General features: G+C 41.8%; 1 protein-coding gene across 1 annotated transcript in view; it reads right to left on the reverse strand.

Moving 5' to 3' along the window:
• Positions 1-7,074, reverse strand: part of LOC309358665 (complexin-3-like) — a 123,954-nt gene that overhangs the window by 105,818 nt on the left and 11,062 nt on the right. The window lies entirely within an intron of this gene.

The raw sequence follows: 7,074 nt of genomic DNA on the forward strand, positions 1-7,074 counted from the left end.
CATCTTCACCACAGCTTATTCTGGGAAAGCTGCAGAGAAAACACAAGTACAGTAGGAAGGGAAAAGGCACACACACAGCATTCTATATGACTGAGTTGGTAGCTTCTTGGCTCATAAATTCTCCTCCCCCCCGCCCCTAATTTCCTCTATTACATGGGTAGGCAAACTAAGGCCCGGGGGCCGGATCTGGCCCAGTTGCCTTCTAAATCCAGCCCACAGATGGTCCAGGAATCAGCGTGTTTTTACATGAGTAGAATGTGTCCTTTTATTTAAAATGCATTTCTGGGTTATTTGTGGGGCATAGGAATTCGTTCATTTTTCCCCCCTTCAAAATATAGCCTGGCCCCCCACAAGGTCTGAGGGACAGTGGACCGGCCCCCTGCTGAAAAAGTTTGCTGACCCCTGCTCTATCAGATGTAACCAATGGCAGCAGCTCACAATTATGGGTGCCCAGTGGCACATGTAACGTGACATCGTGAAGGAGCATCTCCACCCCCATCATCCAGCCCGGACACTGAGGTCCAGCACCGAGGGCCTTCTGGCAGTTCCCTCATTGCGAGAAGCAAAGCTACAGGGAACCAGGCAGAGGGCCTTCTCGGTAGTGGCACCCGCCCTGTGGAACGCCCTCCCACCAGATGTCAAGGAGATAAACAACTACCTGACATTCAGAAGACATCTTAAGGCAGCCCTGTTCAGGGAAGTTTTTAATGTGTGATATTTTAGTGTATTTTTGGTTTCTATGGAAGCCACCCAGAGTGGCTGGGGAAACCCAGCCAGATGGGCGGGGTACAAATAATAAATTATTATTATTATTATCATCATCATCATCATCGTGACGTCACATGACATCGCACACCCTGTGAGGCCTCAAACCTGACCTCCGCTCTCCCAGAAGTCGTGTCTGAGGCCCTGCAGGGTGGGTGCTGGGCACCCACAACAACAAAAAAATGTGGGTGCCCGGGCCCCCAGGGCTTCCTGGAGTTGGTGCCACGGGATGCAAATATGTTAAATAATCACAGCTCCCCCCAAAGAATCCTGGGAGATGTGGTTTGTTATGGGTGCTGAGATCTCTGTTCCCCTCGCTGAGCCCATAGTTCCCTGGGAAGAGGTTTTAATTATTAAAGCACTTTGGGAACTGTAGCTCAGAGAGGGGACTAAAGGCCTCCTAGCAATTCTCAGCATCCTTAACAAACTACAGTTCCCATAATACTTTTTTTGGGGGGAAGCCATGACTGTTTAAAGTGGTATCATAGGGCTTTTCATGTATGCAACAACAGCAGCAAGAATACTTATTGCAAAGTATTGGAAGACACAAGATCTACCCACCCTGGAAGAGTGGCAGATGAAGGTGATGGACTATATGGAATTGGCGGAAATGACTGGCAGAATCCGAGACCTGGGAGAAGAGTTGGTGGAAGAAGATTGGAAGAAATTTAAAGGCTATCTGCAGAAACACTGTAAAATTAATGAATGTTAAAATGATGTTGGATTGAAAATAAGTGGCATTAGCAACAAAGTTAATAAGAATATGCAAAAATGAATTGATAATGGATGGAAATATAGAGTTATAATATGTTAAGATAAAGAGGTAAGATAAATGAAAGAGGGTAAGGATTTGCCGACTTGATTATGTAAATGGGAACACAAAAAGGGGAGGTGTGAGGAGGTCAAGGAAACAAGCTAATGAGTTTAAAGTTATAAAAAATGGATTTGTTTTTAATTTTTTTCTTATTTCCTCGTCTTTTGTATTTTGTATTTTGTATCTTTATTTTGCTTTTTGCTTCTTTATGGATTTTTGTATTTATGTCCTTGTAAAATCTTAATAAATATTCTATTAAAAAAAAGTGGTATCATAGGGCTTTAAATGTATGGTTTGAATGTGGCCTCAGGAAGCCTTAAATTAATTCAATCAGCAAACTGCAGCTCCCTCTAGTGGTTGAAGCCTAAAGAGATTTCTTTCTTCCCCTCACCCCACCAAAACCATTTCTAGTCTACAGCTGCAGACCCCTCCCATACCTCCGCCTTATTAGCTGAGCGCAAGGAGGCGTGGAAGAGAAATTTGGTTTGCTTTGCAATTTCCTACCAGCACCTCTAGGAACCGCAAACAAACCGAAGCACAACCGTCCTTCTCTAAGTTTCGCAGTGCAATTCTCCCGTCAAAGAATGCATACGAAAGGCGTAGATTAGGTTAAAGCCTGCACATAAATTCCATATATTAGCAAAAATGACATACAAAATGCATTACACTAGGGGGAATTGCTTTTTTCAAATAAGCGTGTGAGAGGAGATGTTTGCTCTAAAGTGCTGGCGAATCTTTGTGAGGATCTTTGAAAAGAAAAGAAAAGCAATCTGAAAATGTTGCGAACTCTGAATTTAAGGCCATATACACATTTCTAAATTCAGTTTTGCCTAATATATACATTTCTGCAAAGCATTTTTTTCTAATATAATACATTTTTCTAATATAATACATTTTGGTATAAATGCATTTTTATGCACATTTAGCCCTTACGTATGCATTACTGAATACAACTGAATTTGCAAAACTCAGAAGAGTGCAAAATCTTGAAGGATAGCTCATGTTTTCTGTCCAATTATTGCAGGGGTGCCCAAACTTTTTTCAAAGAGAGCCAGATTTGATGAAGTGAGTTGAGTTGTTGACCTTTTTTTAGGATTGAGGTTGTTGAGTTTTTGGGGAGATTTGACCCCAATTTGTTGTTGTTTAGTCGTTTAGTCTTGTCTGACTCTTCGTGACCCCATGGACCAGAGCACGCCAGGCACTTCTGTCTTCCACTGCCTCCCGCAGTTTGGTCAGACTCATGTTTGTAGCTTCGAGAACACCGTCGAACCATCTCGTCCTCTGTCGTCCCCTTCTCCTTGTGCCCTCCATCTTTCCCAACATCAGGGTCTTTTCCAGGGAGTCTTCTCATGAGGTGGCCAAAGTATTGGAGCCTCAGCTTCAGGATCTGTCCTTCCAGTGAGCACTCAGGGCTGATTTCCTTCAGAATGGAGAGGTTTGATCTTCTTGCAGTCCATGGGACTCTCAAGAGTCTCCTCCAGCACCATAATTCAAAAGCATCAATTCTTCGGCGATCATAAAACCAGACTTTGGACATGCCTGACTTACATTTAATGCAAACTGAAAAACTTTCCTCCCCATTACCAGCAGTGTCTGACTGAAAGTTGCCTTTGTTATAGGCAGCGGTTCAGGAATCCAAATTAGTTCAGTCCCCAGACAAATTCAGGGAACTCCGTACCAGAACTCAGCACTAAGCAGGATTGCTCCCACCCATCACCAGCTGCAAGAAAGAGTGACCCTTCAGAGTTTGGGTGTGCAAATTCCCCCTGCAGGGAGTTCTCTCGCACATTCGAACTCGCCACTAAGCAATAATTTGACATGTGGGCGGGACGTGTCATGGCACCACGTGACTGACAGGTGGGTGCCCCACCCACCGACCCACCTGCCATTCTTGGTCTGCAAGGCTGGTCCTGATAAGGATCTGTCCTTCTGTAGCCAAAAAAGATTTCCCAACTATACCATGTTGGGGATGAACTTGAGTGCTCTTGCTTTTATGAGGCAAGGAGCAAGGACCATCTCTGCAATCTGTACAGGCCACTTAGAAAATGCTTGATGGCTAATTAGGGAGGAATGTAGCAGTGCCGGATTTACATATAAGCTAAACAAGCTATTGCTTAGGGCCCCACGCTCTTGGGGGCCCCCCAAAAAATTAAAGGGAAAAAAACAACTGGATGTACATTTCCAAAATATAAGATAAAAAACAAATAAATTAAAACCTACACACAGCAACAGTGTTTTGTGTTGCGTAGGCTCCTATGATGTAAGTCATGGGCCCCGCCCATTAGTGAACTACTAAGGTGATATTGATATTATATTAAAAAATGCATTGTATTAACTACAATTGCATTGTACAGATTATAATTATAATAAAGCTGTTTATAATTATTAGTACTGTAGTTTGCATCATATATTTACACCTATTATTATTTCATGTTATAGCAAGTTTCTAGAGACTAGATTACAATTCTAAAGGAACTTTTGTTATTGCCAAATGCCAATGTGTTTGCATTATTAAGTTCGTTATGAATAAAAAATCATTTTAAGTTAGAGCTTAATAATTATTTCGCTATTAATATACTTCTTAACTGTATTTCAGTTCAACAATTACTTTGATAAAATCCCTATTTTGTTATGTGCAAATGGCCTTAGATACTTATTAGGTTCACAAATTACCATATAGCATATATTCAGCACCAAAAAAAACACACACAGCGACAATTTGTTGTTGACAAAGGACAGCTGGACAAATAAAGGGCCTCATTACCTTCAGTAGCTTAGGGCCTCATCAAACCTAAATCCAGCCCTGGATGTAATGGAGCCATTTGGCAGAGGGTATGGCTGGCAGGCATCCCAAACAGGAGCACTTCACGCTGCAACAATTTGTTACAGGTCCCATTTATGGTGGGGAGTACAGGGGTGTCCAAGTCATGTCCCTGCTTTTCGTCACTAAAGTAATGGGGGTATCTATAAGAAAAATCAAAGTCACAGAAACATTCGAAAAGTTTCCTGTTTACTCCCGTAAACAAACACACAGCAAATACAGAGGTAGGAATGGAAACATTTGACTCAGAGAGCAGCCTGTTAGTTCAGAAGCAGGTATCTGTGAGGTATTTGGAGCTTGTTGAACCCACAGAGACGGGTTGTCACCGTCTAACTCTAGTCTTCAAAGAACAACTATGATATCTGACTTCCTGCACCCTTCCTTAAATTGTAAAAAGGGCCTTTCTTTCCACTTTTATATATTCCTCTAATCGTTTTATTTACTAATATCACTCAATTTCTGCTAATATGGAATTATTAGGAAGAAAGGATATTATACAATACAAATCTGTGTTAAAAAAGAATGTTTATATTACAGTATAATGAGAAGGATGGGAAGGGTTGTGTTGATGAACACTTTTATTGTGTGAATAATGTTGTCTTGTCTTTTCCTCTTTTGATTTTTTTATTTCGTATCTTTGTTATTTCCCCCCTTTCTTTTCCTCTTTTTTATTCCTTTATAAATTTTCTATTTTCTACCTAATTTTCTTTTTCTTCACATGTAAAGAAATAGCATATAATGTTTGTATAGATATGTACATTTTTAAGCAATAAAGAATAATATTAGTAAAAAGGGCAGGTTGTGAATAAATGTCAAGCTGGGTTTCTCTAGATGAGCCCCTTTAAATGATGTGGTTACAGCTTTTCAAGCTCCAGCTCACCCCCCCCCCAAAAAAAAATGCTCTCTGTGTCTTCATGATGAGGACAAAGATGGTAGATAATATAAACAGAGCACCTAAAATATTCTCGGTCCTGAACGAAGCTTTAAAGCATGGGTAGGCAAACTAAGGCCCGGGGGCCGGATCGGCCCAATTGCCTTCTAAACCCGGCTCACAGACAGTCCGGGAATCAGCATGTTTTTACATGAGTAGAATGTGTCCTTTTATTTAAAATGCATCTCTGGGTTATTTGTGGGGCATAGGAATTCGTTCATTTCCCACCCAGCCCAAATAGGTCTGAGGGATAGTGGACCGGCCCCCTGCTGAAAAAGTTTGCTGACCCCTGATGTATGCATAGGCACACACAATTTCATATATAAAAACCATTTCAAATCTAATACAGTGGTACCTCTGGTTACGTACTTAATTTGTTCTGGAGGTCCATTCTTAACCTGAAACTGTTCTTAACCTGAAGCACCACTTTAGCTAACGGGGCCTCCCGTTGCTGCTGTGCTGCCACCCATGCAATTTCTGTTCTCATCCTGAAGCAAAGTTCTTAACCTGAAGCACTATTTCTTTGTTAACGGAGTGTGTAACCTGAAGCGTATGTAACCCGAGGTACCACTGTACATAGATACCGACAGGGATGGTGGGGGGGGAATCTAGTGGCTCACAGTAGGTGAGTCAAATTTTCCACTTACAGAATGACCAGGTAGACTTGGCCACTGAGGAAACGATACTTTATTTCTCCTCCATCTCACTTGGTTACTCAGAAAGGCATAATTATCACAACCAAACATCTTTCTCGGTGTGGTTTTCCTCTGTTGTGCAAGGGAGCCACAAGTGCAGCAAAGCTGGCTGAGGCTGGACGCCACAAACACCTCCCGTCACACCTGCCTAAACATTTCTGAGCAGAAGGCAAGGCCCGAATGTTGCCCGAGAGCAAACTTGGTTATGTCGCTTTCCTGTCTGTGACAACAATATTTTCCATGGTTAACTGCTCCTGCCACCCTATGCTCATCAGAAGTTGCTACAAAAGAGGTGAGGAGTTAATGGTGTTATGGCCATTTGAATTTCTGCCTCCTCTCACTATGGCTGCCTCTGAACTGGTACAGATTCCCCTCAAATAATCCCGAGAACCGTAATTTGCTAAGGGAGAGTTGTGAGGAGAGTTGTGAGGAGACCCCTGTTCCTTGGGAAGGCAGGTGGTGATAATAATAATAATAATAATAATAATAATAATAATAATAATAATAATAATAATAAATTATACCCCGCCCATCTGTCTGGGTTTCCCCAACCACTCTGGGCGGCTTCCAGCAAAATATTGAAATACAATCATTCATCAAATATTAAAAGCTTCCCTAAACAGGGCTGCCTTCAGATGTCTCTTCTAAAAGTCGGAGAGTTGAACCCAGAAATCAGTGGGTTAAAGCTGACCGAAAGTCCAGAGGTAGCATTGTTATCAATTTACGATGGGGAAGAAGGTTCGCAGGCCATGAAGGACTTGCTCACAAATTGATTGACAGCTGCACGAGTTATTATCGCTAGGAAGTAGAAAGGGCAAGGTGAATACAAAATGGAAGAATGGTATAAAGAGGTGTGGAATATCCCTATTAATGTTAAATGAACATGTGGTGTTAAGGTAAGATGGGGAACATGCAGGAGAAATTATTTTGAGGAGATATGGAAGGCATTTGTAGAATTTGTACTGTTAAAACGGAAAGGGGTCAAACCATCACAAGACGTGTTGAAATTTTGGGAGGTTGGATAGTTACAACGGAATGGTTTCAGTGG

Source organism: Podarcis melisellensis (genome assembly GCF_964234715.1).
Source record: "Podarcis melisellensis genome assembly, chromosome: 16".
Classification (NCBI taxonomy): Eukaryota; Metazoa; Chordata; class Lepidosauria; order Squamata; family Lacertidae; genus Podarcis; species Podarcis melisellensis.